Source organism: Microcebus murinus, chromosome 5, assembly GCF_040939455.1.
Source record: "Microcebus murinus isolate Inina chromosome 5, M.murinus_Inina_mat1.0, whole genome shotgun sequence".
Lineage (NCBI taxonomy): Eukaryota > Metazoa > Chordata > Mammalia > Primates > Cheirogaleidae > Microcebus > Microcebus murinus.
Window position 1 is genome coordinate 79,025,231 of NC_134108.1, and position 23,304 is coordinate 79,048,534.

General features: G+C 36.0%; 1 protein-coding gene across 5 annotated transcripts in view; it reads right to left on the reverse strand.

Moving 5' to 3' along the window:
* The window catches only part of KCNQ5 (potassium voltage-gated channel subfamily Q member 5), a 510,994-nt gene that overhangs the window by 192,339 nt on the left and 295,351 nt on the right, over positions 1-23,304 (reverse strand). The window contains exon 1 of one of the 5 annotated variants that reach the window (XM_012754015.2): positions 15,903-20,281. The exons of the other annotated variants lie outside the window; for them this stretch is intronic. The gene's annotated coding sequence lies outside the window, so the exon portion shown is untranslated. Of the gene's footprint in view, positions 1-15,902; positions 20,282-23,304 lie in introns of those variants that run through there. 5 annotated transcript variants of the gene reach the window in all.

The following is a 23,304-nucleotide window of genomic DNA, read 5'->3' on the forward strand; positions in this document are numbered from 1 at the left end:
TTCCTTCTCTTAGGCAAGCTCCTTTTCAGTTTTGTTTAGTGAGAGCCAAGAAGATTTGATGGAACTAGCATTGAGTTAAGCATTAGAAGGCTTGGAGTTGAGTTTAGCTTCCCTACTTCTTGGCTTGGAACCCTTGGGAAAATCTATCTCCTCTCAACTTCAATTTCCTCATTTGTAAAATGAAGTCTAATGCTAGCTGTGTGTCAATAGGATTTGGTTATGTAGGTGATAAAATGAAAGCATCATACAAATGCATGGTATTCTTGTGAGAGGATTATAAAGTCCCTGAAAGCAGGCCTTTGTCTTACTCTAAATTTAATCTAAGAAATATTTATTGAACACCTATTAGGCATCAGATTAATGATCAGGACCTTATATAAAGAAGCAACTCAGTAATTATTTGTTAATTTGTATTGGTTAAATGCTATATTTAATGACAAGTAGATATTCATCTGTTAACTAGTAAACAGAAAAGGCAACTCCTTATAAGACTTTGCCTATTTCTACATTAGATTTCTCAAAGTAAGAATCTGAAAACTGGCTTTCTGGAATGGTAGACTGCATTCAGATTGACAGAAGTTTGCAGAGGTAGGGCTGTGACAGATGTTATGGTTAGAGAAGTTCTTCACCAGTAGTTAGAAAGGCAGTGCAGCCTTTGACACCACTGAAAAGCTGTCAGGAGTGATTGTTCTTGTTTCTACTCAAAAATGTCTACCACAAAACTCATTAGAGCATATTTACCACCTCCTATAAAGCCTAATTCTCCTCAACTGGGTAATTAGATTTGGCATTACTAAAACTGCAAGTGGGAAAAGAACCCATTGCAACTTACAGATTATTGTGTCAACTTTGTATACATTTGGAAATGGAATACACACATGGTGGTAATCAAACTATTGACCAGTAATGTCAAAGTTTAGATGCTTAATCCACTGAAGCTTGTGTTTATTTTGATCTATAATCATAGTGAGGGCAATGAGAACGAAATATAGGGAAAAATCATAATAAAACATGTTTGAATTATGAGAGGAGTATTTTTTTTTTTGTAGCATTTGTCCCTTAGGCCTCTTGCAAGCAGTTCAGAAGGGATGTAAGACAATCAGAGGTTGACAACCAGACAGACTCACTCAGGTACCTGAATTTCTGGGAGTGTCTAGATACTTTTAGATGACATAAAAAGTAATAGAAATAGGGACAGATGATAGGGAAAGAGCAACAATAGTTGACTAATTCTCTGTACATGGTGCTGAACTCAACACATTTTTTTTTGACCTTCAAGATCTGATGTCTGAGAGTTTGCCAACCAGGAAATGGCTTAGCATAGAAGCAATGCTATAAGTCATTAGCCTGTCTAGTAATGTCTAGGAGACAACAAGAAACAGAACAGATTGATTCATAAGTGGTGGAGGAAAGATGAAGGGAATTCTGGCCCAAGTTGGGAATGAGATGAAAGTCGACGACATATGTCGTTGACTTTCATCTCATTCCAACACAGTTTGCAAACAGACCACTAATGACTGAGCTAAACCATTAGGTTCCACCATAGGAAACTGCCATTATTGTAGGTCAGAAACAATTGAATTTCAGCAATTTTACATGGTCTAACCTTACATTTTATACCTGTATTATACATAGTTGTGTATATATGTGTATACATTTATATACACCAAACACAAAGTTCATGTATATCTTCTTCCCAGATTCAAAAAATCTGAAAGAGGTTAAGGAAAAGACAGCTTTCTAAGCTGACAACAATATTTATAAAATATCTCCTTTGTCTAAAGGGTTATAAGTTCAGTTACTTTCAAACTTGGTTATACTAAAACCATATATTGTGTTTTGAGCATAAGTAGCTTATCAATTATTAAGGAATACCTCGATTTGCCACTTTAAAAATAATCTATACTTTAAAAAATGAACACACTGGAACTGAGGAGCAACCAAATGTTCTTACAGGAGCCAAACTGTAGTTAGGAAACTCAAGATGGCTATTTTCAGCTTACTCCTCAACTCCTCAGTTTCAGGTATAAAGTCATCGCATACCGATTGGGTGAGGAGCCAAAGAGGAAACTTAGTAAGAGACCACATTGTTTATTCTCATTCCTGAAGTCAGCTACACTTGAAAGAAGAACAAACAATAGGTGCTGTCCAAGTTTACAATGCAGGTTGACCCTGGTGCTTCAACTTATTTTTTGACCAAGATATTGTATTTGTACATCTTTATGTTTGTGAACATTACATATATATCTGTATAATTATGGAAGTAAAGAGCTATACACATCATTAGTTAATCTACTCTAGTGAATTTTAGGAAAATATCTCCTAATTATTATTATTTTAAAAAAATGTCTCTTAATTATAAGAGTAAGCCACACTTACCGTAAAAACAAGCACATAAAAAACACAGAAATGTATAACTTAGAAAGTCAAAGTCCATAGTAATCATTGCATTTTTTCCCCCCTGCTCCAGATAATCAATGTCAACAATTTTGGAGATAGAATCTGAGTTTCCCCTCCTCATCCCAGTGTTCTGCTTTTCTCAACTACACTTTTATTTCTTTTGAAGTCCAACTACATTTGAGGTTCTTTTGTTCACCAGCCTAGATTATAATGATCTTTCTTTTCTCTACACTTTCAGCACTTTGAGTGTACACTCAAATGTTAATAATAAAATGTCTTTCATGTTTCCCTAATTCAGCATTCCCCAAACTGTTTTCCATACACCACTATCCCACTATCCCAAGAGATTTTTTTTTTAATTATTTTTTTTAATTTTGGTATATTATGGGGGTACAGATTTGAAGGTTTCAATAAATGCCCATTTCCCCCCCTCCCCCCAAAAGTCTGAGTCTCCATCATGACCATCCCCCAGATGGTGCACATCTCACTCACTATGTATGTATATACCCGCCCCCCTCCCCCCTCCCACCTGCCCAATACCCTATTACTGTAGCACCTATGTGTCCACTTAGGTGCTACTCAGTTAATACCAGTTTGCTGGAGAATATATCTGGTGCTTGTTTTTCCATTCTTGTATCCCAAGAGATTTTTACAGGTCTGCATTAAAAAGAAGTTGCTCTCTCAAATATATTTAGGCAGTTCTGGGTTCAATGACAGTAACAAAGTTTTTTTTTGTTGCAGGATTGCTGAGATCTTAGAGGGGCATGGTGAAATTCTAGGAAAAGATTTCAGCATGCCATATTTCTAAAATTGGGATCAAGAAGCACCATCCTACTCACCCTCTTATTGATATCTTAAGTGACACTTAATGTTTCCTAGAACCTTGTGTGGAAAATTCTACATTCTTGTGAGCAAGGACCATGTTCTTCATTCCTTTAGAGATTCTCATAGTGTACAGCATAGTTCTGAAAACATCAAAATACCTGGTATTTGTTGGTTGCTTCCCATGGTTGAAGGAAAATAAGAAGAAAGAAATGAAAAATATACTGGAAGATAAATGGTATGTGCCAAAAGCTTTCACCATACATTTTTCTCATTGATTTATTTATATTTAATTAAATAAAAGGTTCTCTTTTGTTTTAGATGTACGCCTTAAAATTGCATAATGCCATTATCTTTCACTATACTGATCAAAGTTATTACAAAGGAGGGTAGGCAGACTGATTATCAAATCAGGGTGAGAACTTGAAATATTTATTGACTAAAATTTTTACAGGGCAAGAAATGTGTTTCTATCCTAAAGAGAGTTATAAAAAGGGGCAAATAAAACCCTAAGAAATCATATCATTAAATTTATGGAAGTTCATTTCCTGTGTTGAGTGGAGTCTAATGGAAAACTTTATAACCGTGGACTTTCTCTTTTGTCACAGCTGAAGAGGGCCAACGCTGAAATTTTACTCCATATAATAAAATACAGTAGAAGAAAATATAGTACCTTAAACATATCTCTGTCCTTATATATCTTCTGACTTCTACAAGATATAAAAAAAAAAAATCAGTTCACATTCCTTAATTTTTCCAACTCCCTCCCAAAACAACAAGTCTTCAAAAGGCATAATTGAGTGGCTTTTATTGAAATCAGCTGTTGTTAGTCCCTGCCAACCACCTGTGCCAGTTACTGAGTCACAGAGGAAGTCCTGGGCTCCCAAACACAGACTGCATGGAGTAAATTCTTGAAGCATGTGCTCTATTCCACAGTGCCTTTCGACTTCCCCTGCTCAAGATCTAGTCACGGGTTTCAAATTGAACATAGTTGTGTGTCTCTTTCCTCATTGAAAAGTGCAGCTATAGTATGAATATTTGGGTATCAGCCCAAATGTAAGAGAAGGTTACTTTTCAAAATATTGCTTTCGTTTTTTACAATGAAAAGAAAAATAAAGTTTCCGATTCCAAGTTAATGGGGAATATTTGACTTCTATTCATAAATATGCCTACACTAGTGAAAGAGAAAAGTAATATGTTCATGAGATAGCAATAAGAAATTTCTGATGGGCTTGGGATGACATCTCAAAGTAATAAAAATGTATGCCATCATCTGTATGTGGTTCATGACCTCCTGTGAAGTATGGTCTGATGGGGGGCGGTACTCCCACTGGACTGGACAGCAGCACTTCCCCAGTTATGCCCCAGCTTGTAGCTGGAGTAGACACTTTAACCTCCTGGGGACTGGCATCTCTCTTCAGTAAAACCAAGAGGTTGATATACATAAGCCCAAACTCTACTTCCAGATAGGTCCGAATTCATGACAATACTATCCCATGTAAAAGTGTGCTGTAGACCCTCTCATATGTAGACCAAGCGGGTTACTCTCTATTTCACAAAAAGCACTTTGCAGGGTGCTGCTCACTCTCAGGCAATATGATTCCATTGTACATAATGCAGTTAATGAGTCTTTCCTAAAAATGCAAATGATGATGTCTAATCCTAATAATTTAAACCTTCATAGCAGCCTGATTGTTGAAGTTTGGATTTAGAAATAAGATACATGAGCATCCAATGGTTAATCACTCTGGACATTACAGGGCCACTTTTCTCCTGTAAATCATTTGATGCTACGGACCAATGGATAGTAAAACAATGAGAACGTCTGCTCAGATGACACATTTCGCATTCCTAGCCAGGCTGGAATGGTTTGATGAAATGTTGAGTTTTTCTCTTTTCCTCACCCTTTCCTGTTCTAAAAAAAAAAAAAAAAAGAAGAAGAAGAAGAAGAAGAAATATTAAGAAAATGGCTTCTAGGAAAGAAAAAAAAACAAAACAGAAGAAAATAATTATTTGCACTAGTAGTTATGTTCTGTGAAGTTACTGTATGCACTGAGCTAGTGAACACCAAACCATTGCTCCTAAGGAGAATACAAGGCTAGGTCCCCGTGAGCCTCTGGTCACAATGATTTCATCAACCAATCAATATATAACCTTGTTTTATGTGTGTTCAATGACACCTTATTTAATATATATTTTTAATTTATTGACATTGGACTTATGACCAACAGCACTATAATTCATGCCCGAACAAAGCTCATCTAACATACTGGCACCTCCCAGCCTTCTCATGCTTTGGAACAGTAGACAGTAATTCGGCACGACCTTTGGGAACCATTTTAAATGGTGAAATTATCAGCGAAAAGCACAAACCTGAGAAAAATGTGGCAGTAAATTGGCCTTGAAAGGGAAGTATGTCTACAGTATGAGAGCTGAAACAAGAAGACAGAGTGTCAGCTTGTGCAAACTCAGCTGGGAGCCCGTATGTTGAGAGACTAAAATCTTTTGCCGCTCTGTAAATGACCATGAAGGTGCCATGAGTATTGATTTCTGTCTCATAAATAAATTTCAGTGAGTTAGCAAATTTGTAAATACAGAATCCACAAATAATGAGGATCAACTCTGTGTAAGCTGCATATAAGTGTCAGAATAATACCTAAATAGCATAACTTCCTTTATCTAAAAAGCAAAGAATGGTATTATTAAATCAGATAAAATATGAGCTTAAAAGAATACTTTCTTATATAACACTCATACAGAGTGTTATATAAGATATATATATATAAATACTTTATACAAAGTATGAGTGATAATAAAGTATTTATAGTTCACGTACAAATAATGTCTTTCTGTACCCTGATGCATATTTTCACCACAAATAAAGGTAGTTTGTTTTAGAATCAGCAAATAAACAGGAGTTACAACAGGAAAAACTATGGAGCCTATAAATATTACACTCAGAGACTTGAGAGTGATGAGCCCTGTTCTTACTATTGATTAACACAAATCAGTTGACAACATCCTAATAATGTCTCTACTAAAATAGAAAAATGAACTGAGCATGGTGGCTTACACCTGTAGTGGGGAGGCAGAGGCAGGAGGATGATTTGAGCCTAGGAGATTGAGGTTGCAGTGATCTATGATGACCCCACTATACTCTAATCAGGGTGATGGAGTGAGACTCTGTCTCAAAAACAAAAAACAAAGAAAAACAATCCACATATAATTGCAAGGGTCATCCAGAGGAGTCAAATGAGCAACCTACATGATGCCATAATTTTTAATGTTTCAAAGTTTACATTTAAAAGCCTATCAGAGCACAATTATAATTACTGAGTCCATTGATTGAATAAATACAAATCTGCCAATGTACTCACTGACTTGAGAACTAATGTTGTGAAACTGGCCAAGATAACATTGCTGTGATTTATTTAAGTGACTACCCACTCTTTTTAATTGTTTTCTGAAACAATTAAAAATTATGGGAACTCAAATGAGGCACGGGAACTCATCATGACTGACTTGACAAGAAATATATTAAGCTCACCATCTTAAAAATAAAAGCTGTGATTAATAGCTATAGCAATCTAAATGAAGGTTTCAAACTCAGTCTTTGATGTGAATGTTTTCTACCATCATTTAAGCAATGTATATTCGCTAAACAATACTTGTAGATTTTAGACATTTTCATGGTATTAGAAATGCAGATGTCAACTGATTTTCTGTGGCATTCATAAGAAAGAATAGTCATAAATTATTAATAAAATAAATGACAAATTTAATTCCAGTAATGCTAAGGTTTGTTTAGTGAAAAACAGGTGCTAAAATACATTAGTTAAAACATATTTTCGCCTGAGCTTTAAATAGACCATTTACAAGCATGAATTTTGTATATGCAACCCAAGCAAAGAAGGATTTTTCCCCCAATTGGATAATTTTCTGCTTTTTGGTGACCAAAGGTAAGGAGCCCTTCTAAAATATTCTACCTTAGATCTGAAGTTTAAACTCATATCACTGCCTCTAAAGGGAACTAACTTCAAAATGTCTGAAAATGCTTCAGCCGCAGCAGAATGTTTTTTCTTTTGTGAATATGTAAATTAACCTAGGTGCTTGGCTTTTTTTGTTTCTTGAGAAATATGCATAATATTTTAGCGCATAACTATTAGAACTTGGATGAAAGTTTTTTCCTCAGAAAAAGTATGAGATAAAAATATCATCACTTTAGAGGGAAAAAAGAATCAGTAGTGTCTTTCAAATACATCTAAATCCCCAAGTAACAAAAATTTCTGATGTAAGATAGTAGTTGGTTGTAGTTGGGCATTGCATAATATTAATAGCAAGCTTCAAGTCCTTGGCAGAGGGACAGGATGTGGCCCCAAGAAGCAACTGGATAGCTCCACCCAGTGCAGGCTCCGATAGCCTCAGAACTGGACGCTGCGATTGTCTCAACTAGTCTCTTTGGCTCCACTTTTTCTCTACTGCCATATAGTCTATAAACTGCTCCTAAATTCTTCCTCTTTTCAGTTCACTTCCTACCCCTCCCCCAACAACCTTCAGTGGCTCCCTAGAGTCCCCTGAACTGAACGAGGTTTTCATTGCCTTCCAAGGCTGGCACACATGACCCAGAAATGGTCCTTCCATTCTCCTCTGCTAACCACTGTTCTCCACATGCACAAGTCTTTGGGTGGGTCTCCTCATTTTCATGTTCATTTGGGCATCCTTCCTCAAGTTCACATCTGACATACCTTATTCTCTCATCTCAGCCCATCCAAAACCCACCCTGCTTTCTCCAGCACACTCTACCCCAAAATCATCTCCTAAAATGCCATCTGTGGTCTTGTGTGATTATAAGCATGGGTTGTGTGCTGTTATCTAACTTTTCATTTATATCACTCTTGTCCACAGTACAGGATGAGGGTCAGCATCCTATTTTATACTTTTCATTTCACTAAGCTGCATCAGCTTCAGAAGTAAATTAATTGCATTACTAACTACGTAGAATAGTTACTTTATTGTTACATTATGATAATATAATATTCTTAGATGAAAATAATTTATTTGGGAGCACTGAAATAGACTATTGAAGAAAAGACTTAAATAGTTATTAAAAATGAAGAAAATGAGGGAATAGAGAAGTCAATTTGGTAAATAAATATTTTTATAAATTGACACCATGAGTAGTTTAAAGTTTGTCTTAATTAATTGTCTACTCTTAGATCTTGATTATTTGTGCTAGTGATACTATAGTTGAATGTCTGTAGGATCATTTGGGCACTTTTCCCCCAGTGTTCAGTCTTATGTTGGTAATTCCCATTACTTGAGAGGCTCAGATGTCACGACAATGGCAACAGAAGGATTGTGTTGTCAAGCTTCTTTCATTGTGATCCCACTCCATCACAGATGAAAACTCAGCACACACAAACCAGTGTGCATCAAAGCATTCCTTTCCACTCTGGTCCACTGCTGGCATGTTTTCAAAAATGCTTAGCAGTGCAAAATCACTCAATATTTATTTGTTTTCGAGTGTTAAATGAAAAGAGCTATTGCCGAAAGTTTAGTTAAAAAATTAAACACACTCAAGACACTTTTCATACTTTGTGCTGTGGGATGTCATTCTTGTAATTAGATTGGAATTGTATTGTGAATCTTCCACATCCTCCAGTTTATAAATAAACTTTTATTCACCAACAATTTCATTATGAGTTTTCCCCAAAGCAATATTTAAAAAAATGATAAAATTATCATTTTTTACTGTAAACTCTGAAATGAGAAAGTGTGATATATTTACAGGGAAGAATTCTTGTTTTCCTTAACATTTCTGAATCTCACAGCTGCCCAGGATGCTATATATCAAAAGAATATTGCTTGTTACTCTTTTGATTCTGATATGCTGTAGTAAACTATGTCTCCTAAAATATTTTTGTGGCATCCTTAATGGTAGCACAATTTCTAGAATTAAGGATGTGCGTTGAATGTCTTTGTATGTAACCAATTGCATGTTTCCTAAAAATAGGAGACCATGTTCCTTAGAGAGTTCTTTGGAGTTTTTTAATTCCAGCAACTTTTCTTCTTTTTCTTGCCCAAACATGAAAGTTAGTGTTAATTTGATGCATATAAATGAAACAGCAAATATGAAACAGCAAAAATGAGAGCCAAAAAGGCCCTGGGCAAGATTCCCAGGCACAGCATTTAGAATTCTAGCTCTAATTTGCAGGATCATTATTGTACAGGCCTAGCCTGAAAGCTGAATGCATTTTATTCTGCTTATTGACACATACTCTGCCTGATAACAAGACCATAGATTACAAAACTCATTTTCTCCTGCAAAAAAATCTGATTTTTAAGTTCACATTCTCAAAACGGAAAGCAAAGAATATGGGCTGGCTAGTAATATCTTAAGTATTAGGATATGATTCAGAAATATATAGGAGAAAAGAGAAGGAAAAACACTTTCCAAACTCTCCTCTTCATTTTCGCAGTCAGTGTATGTGCTACCACATGGATGGTCTTGTATTCATGGGTGTTAGTAACGTGGGTCCTAGCTGTGGCATAGGAACATTAACATCTCTACCTAATATGCTACTCATGGACAGTTACCCCATGTTTTTCTGTTTTCAGATGATGTATCATACTTTGAAAATGAAAGAAACCATATTCCTATAATGCCAATTAAGGCAATTCTTCCATTAATGTCACTGGAATTGTTACCTGATTGTTTATTTTTCTAACATTTTTATTTCAAAATATTACGGGGATACAAATGCTTTGGTTACATATATTGCCTTTGCACTGCCTGAATCAGAGCTACAAGTGTGCCCATCCCCCAGACATTGTGCACTGCACTCCTTAGGTGTAAATTTACCCATCCCATCCTACCCCCTCCCACCTGCTCGGTGGGATGAATGTTACTTCCATATGTGCACCAAAGTATTGATCAATTAGTAACAATTTAATGGTAATACATGTGGTGCTTATTTTTCCATTCTTGTGATACTTCACTTAGAAGAATGGGCTCCATCTCCATCCAGGATAATACAAGAGGTATTAGTTCACCATTTTTTTGTGGTTGAGTAGTACTCCATGGTATACATATATCACATTTTATTAATCTTCTCATGTATTGATGGACACTTGGATTGTTTCTACACCTTTGCAATTGTGAATTGTGCTGCTATAAACATTTGAGTGTAGTTGTCTTTTTTATAGAATGTCTTTTTTCCCTTTGGGTAAATACCTAGTAGTGGGATTGTTGGATCAAATGGTAGTTCTACTTTTAGTTCTTTGAGGTGTCTCTGTATTACTTTCCACAGAGGTTGTACTAGTTTGCAGTCTCACGAGCAGTGTATGAGTGTTACTGTTGCTCTGCATCCATGCCAACATTTGTTATTTAGGGACTTTTTGATAAAAGCCATTCTTACTGGAGTTAAGTGATATCTCATTGTGGTTTTGATTTGCATTTCCCTGATGATTAGAGACATTGAGCACTTGTTCATGTTTTTGGCCATTTGTCTTCTTTTGAAAAGTTTCTGTTCATGTCCTTTGCCCACTTTTTGATAGGGTTGTTTGATTTTTTTCTTGCTGATTTTCCTGAGTTCTATATAGATTCTAGTCATCTGCCCTGTATGGGATGTGTAGCATGCAAGTTATTTTCTCTCATTCTGTAGGTTGTCTATGGCTCTGATGATAGTTTCTTTGGCTGTGCAGAAACTTTTTAATTTGATCAGGTCCCATTTATTTGTTTTTGTTGTTGCTGTGATTGCCTTTGGAGTTTTCTTCATAAATTCTTTCTATAGGCCAATGTCTTAAGAGTTTTTTGAACATTTTCTTCTAGAATTCTCATAGTTTTATACCTTATGTTTAAGTCTATTATCCTCCATGAGTTGATTTTTGTGAGTGGTGAAAGGTGTGAATTCTGTTTCAGTCTTCTACTTGTGGCTATCCAATTTTCACAGCACCATTTATTGAATAAGGATTCTTTTCCTCAGTGTATGTTTTTGTCTGCTTTGTCAAAGATTAGATGGCAATATGAGGACTGTCTTATATCTGGGTTCTCAGTCCTGTTCCATTGGTCTATGCCTCCATTCTTGTGCCAGTACCATTTTATTTTGGTCACTATAGCCTTGTAGTATAGCTTGAAGTCTGGTAAATTGATGCCTCCCAATTTATTCTTTTTGCTTAAGTTTGTTTTGGCTATACAGGGTCTTCTCTGGTTCCATACGAAGTATAAAATTATTTTTTCTAGATCTGCAAAAAATGATGTTGTTATTTTAATAAAGATTGCAGTGAATCTGTAGATCACTTTGGGTAGTATAGACATTTTAAAAATGTTGATTCTGCCAATCCATGAACACGGTGTGGTTTTCCATCTGTTTATGTCTTCTGCTATTTCCTTCCTCAGTGTTTCTTAGTTCTCCCTGTAGAGGTGTTTCGTTAACCTGATTCTTGACCTTAGTGTAAGTCCTGTTCAGCATTAACTGAATACATGTTTATTGTGTACCTTATGTGTGAGGCCTCGTATGGTTTTCATATTTTGTGGTATCTTAATATATCTGCATAAAATAATCTAAATTCCCTAAAATATTATTCAATATAGAGGCAATGCTTGACTTTAACAGCTTACAGCCTCTTAATTTAAAGTGAGAACCTAGAAAACGAGTTTGTTTTTGATAGAGGAGAATGCTTTGCTTGTGCCCATGGGTATGATGGGAAGGAGTGTAGAATGGATTTCTGGGGCTAGACTGGCAGGACACTAAACCTCACATGACAAACAATTGCAAAGCAGTGTTTATAAATTGAACACATGAATAGTTTTGTGCTTCTACTAACTATATGTTATAAGTAGGTTATTTGAGACAATCCCTATCCTTGGTACTGTAATGTTATCAAATCAATCGCTCATCTTCCCAACTGGTAAACTTGGTATGGGGGAGGGGAAGGTATGGCATTGACCACCTCTGCTGCCCATTTGTTTTATAATATGTTCAAATTGTTCTCTTGTAATGGGTAATTAGAGGCTTCATAAAGAAACTCTATTCATATAACACTATTTAGCTTTAGAAATTCCACTGGATGCCTTTCATTCAATTAAAAAAAATGGAGCACCTATTATATGCCAGGCAATCACTACACTGGGCACTGGGAACACATCAGTTCATAAGGCACAAAGCTTGCTCTACGGAATCTAGTAAAATAATGTAGTCATTCTGAAAGAGGGATCAAAATTTTTCTTTTTTGTAATTTGTGATACTTAGTATTTAAGAATGATTTGTAGAAAACATTGAATATACCTGGAAAATGAACATGAGAACAGGAATGACATCTTTTCCTGGGGAACCCCTTAAGCTATCAGCCTTTATTCTTAGATTTTCTTTGGAAACGACCAATCATGTGACTAAATCCAGTCCATGAATCATACGGACAACTAGGACAGTGACATTTATAAGAATGAACCTGCCTTAAGCTCCTGATGCTATGGAAGAGGATAGCTGAGACATTTAAAAATGTCCTCATTAGCATTTCATTCAAACAATCGGTTTGGAAATTGAAGGAAACAGGGAGAGTATTTTGATCAGTGGTTCCCCATTCTGACTGCACTTTGGAATCATCTAGAGAATATTTTAAAAAATAAGCATGTTCAGGCTTTATCCAAAGATAAAAGCAAATTGGAACCCCTGGAGTGAGGCTCAGGTATGGCTATTTTAAAAAGTTTCCTACTTATATGCAGCCAGGGTTGAGATCTGTTCACTCATCTCAAAGCTTAGAAGACCAGATCCACAGGGTTAAGTGATGCACTCAAGGCCATACTCTAAATTAGAGGCAGAGCTGAGTCTGGACCCTAATGTAATGGGCCTGAACATGTAGTGCTCCAAACATCTGCTTTTATCCATGCTGACTTTGAGGAATCTTCGGATAGTCTAGTAACAGTAACTCTATTATAACTTCACTTAAATCAGTGGTCTCTCTGAGATGTCAGAAGCCCATCTTGGTGAGAGAGGGGAAAGCTGGAGTTTCAGGGGTTGAGCCTGCCTTGCCCCTCTCCTCCTGCAACCAGAATACCTCAGTTTTGATCTGTTGAATATATAGGTTTTCCCTGTAACACTTGATATCAAGAAAAAAAGCTAAAAAGAAGCTACAAAAATAGCATGTTAAGGTCTTCCTCCTTCCACCCTTGAGGAATATAATGACTTGAGTTTTTGTTCAATATTGTTTAAATCACATCGCCTATCCTTGAAAGAATATTTACACATGAAGGAAGTTTAGAAATTGAAGGCAATTTAATTATGAGGTTGTTAATTGACATTGGCTCTGGGTTGGCTCTTTCGTTCTGATAACTGACTTTCAGTTTGGCTTTGAGTAACATCTTGGAGTCTCAGTTTTTTGATTTTTTTTTCATATATAGAACAAAGATATTTTCACTGGCTTGCTGCCAGTATTATATGAAATGATAAATATAATAAGGGATTTAGTGCAAAAAGCAAATGTAGGATTGCTGGATTGAATGGTAGGTCTATTTTTAGTTCTTTGAGAAATCTCCATGCTGTTTTCCATGAGGTTGTAGAGGTTGTACTAATTTAGAGGTTGTACTAATTTGCAGTTCCACCAACAGTTGACCACGGAGTACTACTGAGCCGTAAAAAGAATGAATTAATGCCCTTTGCAGCAATTTGGATGGAACTGGAGACCATTATCCTAAGAGAAATATCTCAAAAATAGAAAAACAAACACCACATGTACTCTCTAATAAATTGGAACTAACTGAAGGGCACATATGAGCATAAAGGGAAATAAAAGTCATTGGAAATCAAGTAAGGGTGAGGGGAGGGGCAAAAATCTACCTAATGAGTATAGTGAACACTATTTAGGAGATGAGCATACTTATAACCCTGACTCAAGCATTACAAAAGCTATCCATGTAATAAAAACATTTGTACCCCCTTAATATTTTGAAATAAAGAAAATCAAAAACAAAAGCAAATGTAAAGCACTAAATGTATCCAACATGAAGCATGTGCTCAAAATATATTAGTTTCATTTCCTTTTAGTTGACAGAAATGGAAAGGTTTCTGTAAAATGGCGATAGGCCCAAGAATTTAGTACTTAAAAAATTTTAAGGTTGGCCTTATTTTGAGAACTGTTGTTTTTGCTTAGCACCTTTAGAAAATATAACCTTAGAAGACCCATTTTTATGTTACTTTGGCATATCACAGTGCTTCCCTTGTACAAAATGCAAAATAATTCAGTTTCGAGATTATTAATATCTGCGACACTATTCACGGGCCAGGTCCTAATTCCTTCTATATCTACCTGCCACACTTCCCAAGTAACCCAACCAATATAAGGTGAATTAAATCACCTAGAATATATATCCTCTTTTTTTTTTAATTTCAGCATATTATGGGGGTACAAATGTTAAGGTTATGCATATTGCCCATGGCCCCTCTCCCCCCTTTTTATTAGAGGCATGTATTTATAATAGATTGTATTGTATTTATAATAGATTAGAGTAAGCATGCATTTTGGCAACACTCAAAGCAATTAAAAATGATTTAAAAGGCAAAAGGACAAAATTACTGGAGATGAACTACATCAAAGTAATCTAGTTGTTCAATTTTTTATTTAATCAAAAGCCTCAATTTAACTTTTTGTATTAACTTTGAAGAGGTGTAAACCGAACAGTTGAGAAGGCCTTTGGATGATTTATTCATGTTCTGCCATGTTTATGTATCCAATTTAAATTTAAATTTCACGGTTACCCAGACTACACAAATGTAAGAATGGACAAGCGGGTTCACTTTAGGCACGATGGTTGTGAGTGATTATGCTAACTGCTAAAATAAAGGGATGAAAAATAGTGGAACAATTGCCTGTGAAAATAACCTAAACTAATGTTTAGATCTGCCCTACTACTCAACTCACTGCCAAATTTCCATGATGCTACTGACTTAACTGCCTTTGAAGAACTCTGCCAAGAGACTTCTCCTATCTGGGGGAAGAAAACATAGGGAGTCCTTTTCCATGAGCTAAGAACAAATCTCAAGTTAACAGGATCCAGATAAAAAGGCAGTAACAGCTGACAAGACTGGTGGACCGTGTGAGCTTGTGAGCTTGCACATACACACAAAGAGCCATGGCCCTCAGATTCTATCATATTCAATCCTGAGGCTGGCCCTTCTCTTTCAAGCATCATGTGCTCATTTTAAACAGATGTCAGACACAGTTTTACCACACAGATGGAACCAACCATTTAAACCAAATTGCCATGCCAAGTCTGTTTGGGAAAAGGCTATGTATCTAGAAAAGCACATTTTGTAGCCATATCATGATTTCAACTTAAATTCCTGTTACCCCTGACTACAGAATGACTTTTTTTTTTTTTATAACCAATGAGATAGATTAGCAAGAAATAGCCTATTCTAAGTTTACTAGAAGTGAGAATTTTTTTTAAGTCAACACACACACACACACACACACACACACACACACACACACACACACACACACACACAGATGAATCTTGAAAAATCTTCGAAGAATGCAATTAGACAGTAAGTTAATTCCTCATCCCCCAAAGTATAACTGTATTAACAATCCTTCCTTAAGTGGATATACTGGAAGGCAAACTGTTTTCCTGCAGTGTTATTTGGTTATTTTGTTATTTTTGCTAATTCTTTTCCACCTACCTTCACCTCCACCAAGCTGCTGGCTCCTTACATCCTTCCTCCCTCCAAACACACATTTTCCTCTTTATCAGCACTGATGTCATACAGGTCTGGATGTGACACACTTGATTTTTCAGGTATGACTCTCTAACACAGACCTATAGTTGGAGTCAGAAGCTTGGCATGGTCTTAGGGAGTCTTGTACTGTGTCAAAGATACAAAAGCTGGATAAAGTACCTAAAGATGAACTCAAGGACATCATATGCTTACGAAGTTGCACCGAGGTCTGCCAAAGACAAACTTTGAAAGATTGCCAAGGAATCTGAACTTAAGTGGCAAGGGCCTTTTGTTGACTCAGATTTGCTACTGTTCTCTGTGGGTGGATGGTTAACTGAAATCTCATAAGCTATTCCAGGGAAACATTGGGGGGTCCAGAAAGATGAGATAAAGAATAATGATTGCCAATGAAATATTGGCTCTACTGTCTCCTCTGGCCATTTTCATTTTCTCAACATATTGCCTCTATTTTCTGTAATTTTTTTTCTTTTAAAATTTTGTGCATTCTGAAGCTTTAAAAGTCAAAACTGTACCATGTGCACAGTGAGGAAGTTTCATTCCACACCTGACTCTGTCTACCCTGCTTCCAATCTCCAGAGGTAACTGAAAAAGTGAGAGTCCTCTTCGTGTTTCTCCAAGTGGGTACACACAGTCTAAGATTTCTTAGTTACAAGAGGGGATGGACGTGGAATGATCTTAAAGCAGGCTCAGCAGGGATCAGCGAGGGCTTCCCTAGGAGAGAGGCTCTTATTCTGTGGGGAGGGAGAGGGACACAGGTGACAGCTTAGTATGGTTCACTGGATTTGAAGGGAGATTTAAGTGTAAGTGTTGTGTCAGTGGTATTTAAACACTTTACAATTTCTTGATGTCATTTTCTATGAGATGGGAAAGAATAGTAACTAAAACACATATGGGTCCAATACCAATGGCCTCGATCACATTTTGTTAGTAACTTCCCCTTTGAGAAATGAAGGATGAATTATCAGCCCTTATGCTGAGGGCTGGAAAGGTCTTGTGAGTCACAGTTTGCCACTTAAATTGTAAATCATAAAAGGAAAATCTTGGTTTATACTAGTTGGCTGCAACTCAGGCTAAAGTCCATGAGGGAAAATGTTAATTAATCAATTTTTTTATACACATATGTGTATCTTTACTGGATAAAATGTGTGTCAGGGGAAGTTCTCATTATGTAAGCTTCATCACTGGACTCTCAGGTCTTTAAAGGCAGGGGCCAAGTCTGTTTCATTCACTTGGTGTATATCTAGAGTCTAGCACTATGATTGACACACACTTGGTATTAATATTTAACAAATAATCATTGAATGGATGAAAAAGTCAGATGGAATCAGCCTACTGGAGAGTTGTCAGTAAGCATTTGTTGCATACAGGGGTACATTACTGGGTCCTCAGGAGAAACAGGAAAAGCAGGAAAGAGAACAGATCCCTGTTTCTGGAATGTATAATCTAGATGTAGCATGAGTTTATGATTTTTGACTTAAAACAACAAAATTGAGCTATTTAAAGAAAAAAGGCTCAGTTAGGAAAAGATTTTGGCAGGGCGATTAAAGAGGGAATGAATGGTAGGAAAGATTCCTGAGAAAGATCTTCAAGAGCTTTGCTAATTAGAAAATGACTGAGGAAGGAAGCAGTTACTATCAAAGCAAGGGAATTTCAAAGAAGGTGGGATCTGATAATTTGGCTTTGAGTTCCACAGTGTCTAAACTCAGTTTAAACTAGGAAATAATTTACAAAATGGACTTAGGTTTAGAATTTAGCATCGTTGTAGGAGGCTAAAATATTTTGTGAAGTTTGTGATTTCATTAAGGTGATTTCACACCATTATAAAAATATTTTCTTTCTAAAACTTTGGGGTGCTTCTTAAAACAGTTGCAAGACATATTCTAGAACACTGTGGTCTAGAAGGAGAAGTTATGAACTATGCATTAAAGAAGTATACAATGCAAAGTTCCAAATTGGATCTAGCATAATGTCTAATAAAATTTATTTTCTAGGTATAATGGAACATGCCTATAGTCCCAGCTACTTGGAAGGATGAGGAGGAGAGATTGCTTTAGCCCAGGAATTTGAGACCAGCCTGGGTAACATAGCAAGACCTTGTTTCAAAAAAAGTTTTTTTCAATAGTGCGAAAGATAAGGCATATCAAATAGGAAAAAAAAATCCTAAACCAAATAGAATGGAAAACTCATTGGCAGAGTGAAAGGGAGAGAGTACTGGGTGTTTGTGTTTGATTTGTATATGTGGACAGGTGTTTTCTTGGAAAGTTTTCTTCAAAGTCAAACTTTGAAGTTGGCTTCATCACGTGACACGATTATCTGCATCTAGCAATATTTTACTAATTTCATGGAATCCTTCCTCTTTGCTTCCATACCACCACTCATGCTTCTTACCTTCAACTTGGCAAATTTATCATGACCATTTTTTTCCACATGCATGAATTGTTCTTAAATAGCGACTTTAGTGTGCCAGGTATAAACATCCTTACATATCTAACTAGAGTTATATAAGCCAAACTATTTAATTTCAGAGAGATGACCCTCATTTTATTTGGTAAAATGTTATTAATAACTACTTTTCCACTCAGTTCCAATGGATTTGGAGAGAATATGAAGTTCTAGAAGTACATTGCACCCTAAAGGAATGAGATCAGTTTTGCCATGTACTAAGAATTGAATGTTTCCCTTATTCTAGATGCGTAATACATGGTATTCATCCTTAAAAAAATATTTGTTTCTCTGATGTTCTTTAGGAAATGGCTGTGGATTAGAATAAAATAAGAACACTATCATCAAATAAAAACAGAGCAAAGGTATATATTTTCATAATTACTGATGGGTTACATATCTTAGATGAGGACACAGATTTCTATATTAGAAGGCTAAAAGGGTTAAATCAAGAAATAATAGTTTTTTGAAGAAAGAGGATATGGGAAGAAAAAAATTTGAAAATTCTGATCATTGGGAGAATAACCACACTTGCCCCATGTTCAAACATTTCCTTTATAAGTGAAAATACTCTAGTTCTCAACATTGATTTTTCAGGATTTGGGGAAAAGCAGAGGAAACGAAGACCAGACTTAAATTTTCAGAAACACAATCAACATTTTCAGATCTAAGCAGTAACGATAGAAAAGGCAAGAAGATTGTTCTGAGGTCTCAGGATCCGATCTCTAATCTAATCATCAATAGGAACCTGATTTCACACGACTTTCTTAGAGCTCTGAAAGTTACATTTGGGTGACTAACCCTTCAGACATCATCATAGGCAAAAAGAGTCAATATTTGGGTTTCCCCCTTCCATGATATGGCCCTCCTCCAAGTTACGAAAATGTGTTCTTAGAATTCCAGGCAGACCTTGCTAGATTGGAATTGTTCTACTGATCCAGTCCTTAGAATTTACCACCACCCCCCTGTCCCCCATCCCCGAGGACACACACACAGATGAGGACTGACTGCCTATGTCAGTGTGGTCATTGCTGCAGCAGGTGTAATCATCTTAGTCATCACTGTCACCAGATGGCTACAGGGTACAGCAGCTGGCTCACACCAGGGGCCGCAGTGAGACAGCTGAGAGGCTCTGCTGCAACTTGTGGCTCCTGTAACTTGTGAGTGGGCACCATGCAGTCAAGAGTCTTACCAGCCACTTGGGCTTTTCTTTCATGCATCACACAAGTTGGCAATGATCAGTGAGGATTTTCTGCTTGATTTTTAGACAACGATTTTTTTTTTTCTATTTTGTGAAATGTTAGCCACATCAAGTCCATTCGGTGACTTTAGACTGTGCCCTGATTCCAAACAAGTGAATCAGAGTAGAGGATGATGAAACCCTGGGTGACAGATAATCTTTTAATCAGTTTGTTTACCAAGAATTGGCTGCTAGGGGTATGTCATGAAGAAATGATATTGAATACTCTACCAGTTTTTATTACAAGCTGCTATCAAGACAGTTTTTTTTTTAAAAAGCAGTAAGGAATCAAATTTTTAGTGGTCTTTGGGAGCACAATTCTTAGTTTTTCTTAGCTATTCCTGACTTTTAGTGATGAGGATTACCAGGATCCATGTTGAAAATTAATTCAAGAGATATTTGTTGAAAATCTTGTTGAAAATTAATTCAAGAGATATTTCTTTTATATTCTTATACTAATTCTTCTCCTGAAAGAACAAAAGCAAATTTTTTGTACCTCTTTTGGGAATTTGAAAAAGGTGGAGAGTTTTATTTTTTTAATTTATTTTTTATTTTTATTTTTTTGAGACAGAGTCTCACTTTGTTGCCCAGGCTAGAGTGAGTGCCGTGGCGTCAGCCTGGCTCACAGCAACCTCAATCTCTGGGGTTCAGCGATCCTACTGCCTCAGCTTCCCAAGTAGCTGGGACTACAGGCATGCGCCACCATGCCCGGCTAATTTTTTGTATATATATTTTTAGCTGGTCAATTATTTATTTCTATTTTTGGTAGAGACGGGGTCTCGCTCAGGCTGGTTTCAAACTCCTGACCTTGAGCAATCTGCCCGCCTCTGCCTCCCAAAGTGCTAGGATTACAGGCGTGAGCCACCACGCCCGGCCTGAGAGTTTTAAATGAAAAGATTGGGCAAGAGAGTTTTAAATAAAAAAACATTTGAGAGGGTAAAACATTTTGAATTAAAAAAGGAAGAAATTTTGTTCTTCTTTCATGATTAAATGTAGTATAAAATTGATAAACATTTTAAAAAACAAATTTCATTTATTGGGGGAAGGAAACAGTAAGCATATTATTCTTGCTTCCCAGCACAACTTTGGTGGGAGTAGCAGCTAGTTTTATTCCCACCATGATTTATGAAAAAGAATGGAAAGAATGATTTATCAATCATGGCATAAATGTCCACTCATGTTCCATTGAGCAAAAGTGCCACAATTGAATATGATCATCAAATATTGACTTGATCTATGTGTGAAAATGAGTCTAATATGAATACTTTAAAAATGATACTAATGTAGTTAAAAATTTCCTGTATAGTTTGTAATATTGACACTATAATATGCATAGGGAGTATAAACTCAGAAAAATATTGCATTGATTGATGTTGATGCTTCATAATCTATTTTAAAGAAATGGGAGAGACACAAAAGTACAAGAATATTTACAGCTGTCATTGCCTGTCACTGACCTGGGGAGGTTCTGTTCCAGCTCTTGTGGTGGATCCAGAGATCCTGCTCCACTTGACATGGTTGGAAATGCTACTTGCCACATGTCATGCTATTTTGCACCCTTTGGCTCTAGCCTATAAAAGCCAAGAGCCACAAGAACTCCAAGAGAGGAAATAATACTTCCACTATTCATATTCCCTATGTGACGGCACAGGCAGATGATTTGTATAATGTTGCAGAGAATTAATATTAATTGCAAGCTAGAACTCAGCTTTTCAGCCTTGAGCACCCATTTGAGAAGGCCAAAGGTCTTGTGTCTAAGTTCTGCTTCAATTTTAATGAGTTTAAAAATAAGTGTTCCTTTCTGCTGTTTTCTGAATGAATATAAGTCAATATGAACAATGCCAATCAAGGAACACTGCTCTGATTTTTGATCTCATAACAATGCTAACCAAAAAATAGTAAGCAAAAATTGTTTTTCAGGTTCTAATGAGGCAGTATATGTGCACATTTGTTTGCTGTTTAAAATTTCCTTTGGTCTACACATCTGCAACCATCCTCTCTTGTGGAATTTCAAGAAGATAATGTTGTTAACATCGATCATTAGAGTCATCATATATAAGTCTTCATCTTCTTTTCATAAAACTCAAGCTCTTTCAGGCTTTCCTTTCTGAGTCAACTCAAATAAAACTAAGATGAACATATGTTCATATGTTGTATATGTTTATCTACTAGTATGACAAGTAACCTAAATACTGAAATACAGACAATAACTTAAAATATTTTTCAAAAAATATAAAAACATATACTACTTGGGGGGTGGATTTAAGTATATGAAGATAGTATAAAATCAATCTCCACTTTCTCTTTTTTCATAATACATACCTTGAGAAGAAAAATTAACAAAATAAAAAAATTAATAAAATAAAAATAAAGCCAATAAAAAAAAAATTATCTGTTCCATGAGAGAAAGGAAGCCAAAACTCAATAAAACAGTTTATATGTTCATCATAGAAGATACTCAGTGCTCACTGTGCATGGGGAGTCAGCCAGAAGATTCAGAACAAGTTGTTCTCGTGGTTCTTAACTGTGAGGTATGGTAACGACAGGTCAGTTGCATTTGTAAGCCAGCTGGTTTTAAAAAGGTCTTAGCCCTTTGTGAAGCCAATGCATTTTCTTTCTTTCTTTTTTTTTTTTAATATCATTACAATGACCTCAAGGAACCTTAACATATTTCCTTCAAATTTGTGGTCTTGTTAATCAAAGTTCAGCCCAGCAATTATTTTAAAATTAAGTATTTGACCACCATGAAATTTGACCCCGAGTTGGTAGGAAAAGTTGATAATTGCTTTTTAAACTGATGTGGTGCTACATTAATTGATTTTTTTGGTGTTCTTGGAAAACCCCAGCATGCTGATACCTCTTCATAACATTGTATAATTGGATCCCTAAGACTTTTACGAAACGGTTGTTTTCTTTAGTGGTTGTTTATATTTTTACTGTATCTAAATTGTACTGAAGCCAATGTTCTAGTTAAAGCATTCTATTGTAAAACAAAATGAACTATAAACTATCTTCATGTCACTTAGCTGTATAACTTTCCAAATAGACATGCCTTCTTTGGCTACAATAATAAATCTTATTATTTAATATTTGACAGAATAAACACAGCCAATATGGATAGATAGACTGATGGACTGAGAGATACAGACACATGCCATGAGGCCTCTTTATAAGACAAATCACATTTTTTTTTTTTTTTTTACATTTTCAAATACATAAGGAGAAACATGTAATGTTTTTGGATGCGGTGCAATTGTATTTGTTAAGATGAAGAGTGAGAAACCCTCTTATACTTCCATGAGTATTTCATTATAGATATTTTGCTGACCTTTAGATATTCCAAACTAGTAGAAAAGAACATACTTAACATCCCTACACAGTAGTTAAAATGACTCATGACCTATTAAATAAGCAAGAAGTCTTGCTTGTATTGCAGTTGTGTTTACCAATCCAAACCTTGCCCTTCTTCTGTGGAGCATGATGTGTAATAAATATTTTTTGATGATGATGATAACTTTAGATACTCCAAACTTTCCCTCCTGACTTAGCATAAAAAGAGTCAATTAAAAACTGCCTGACCTCAGGTTTGTAGTGTGGAACAAACTTCATGTTCAAAGCTCAGGAGAAATAGCATGCCAAGTGAAGCACAAATATTAGTTTCAG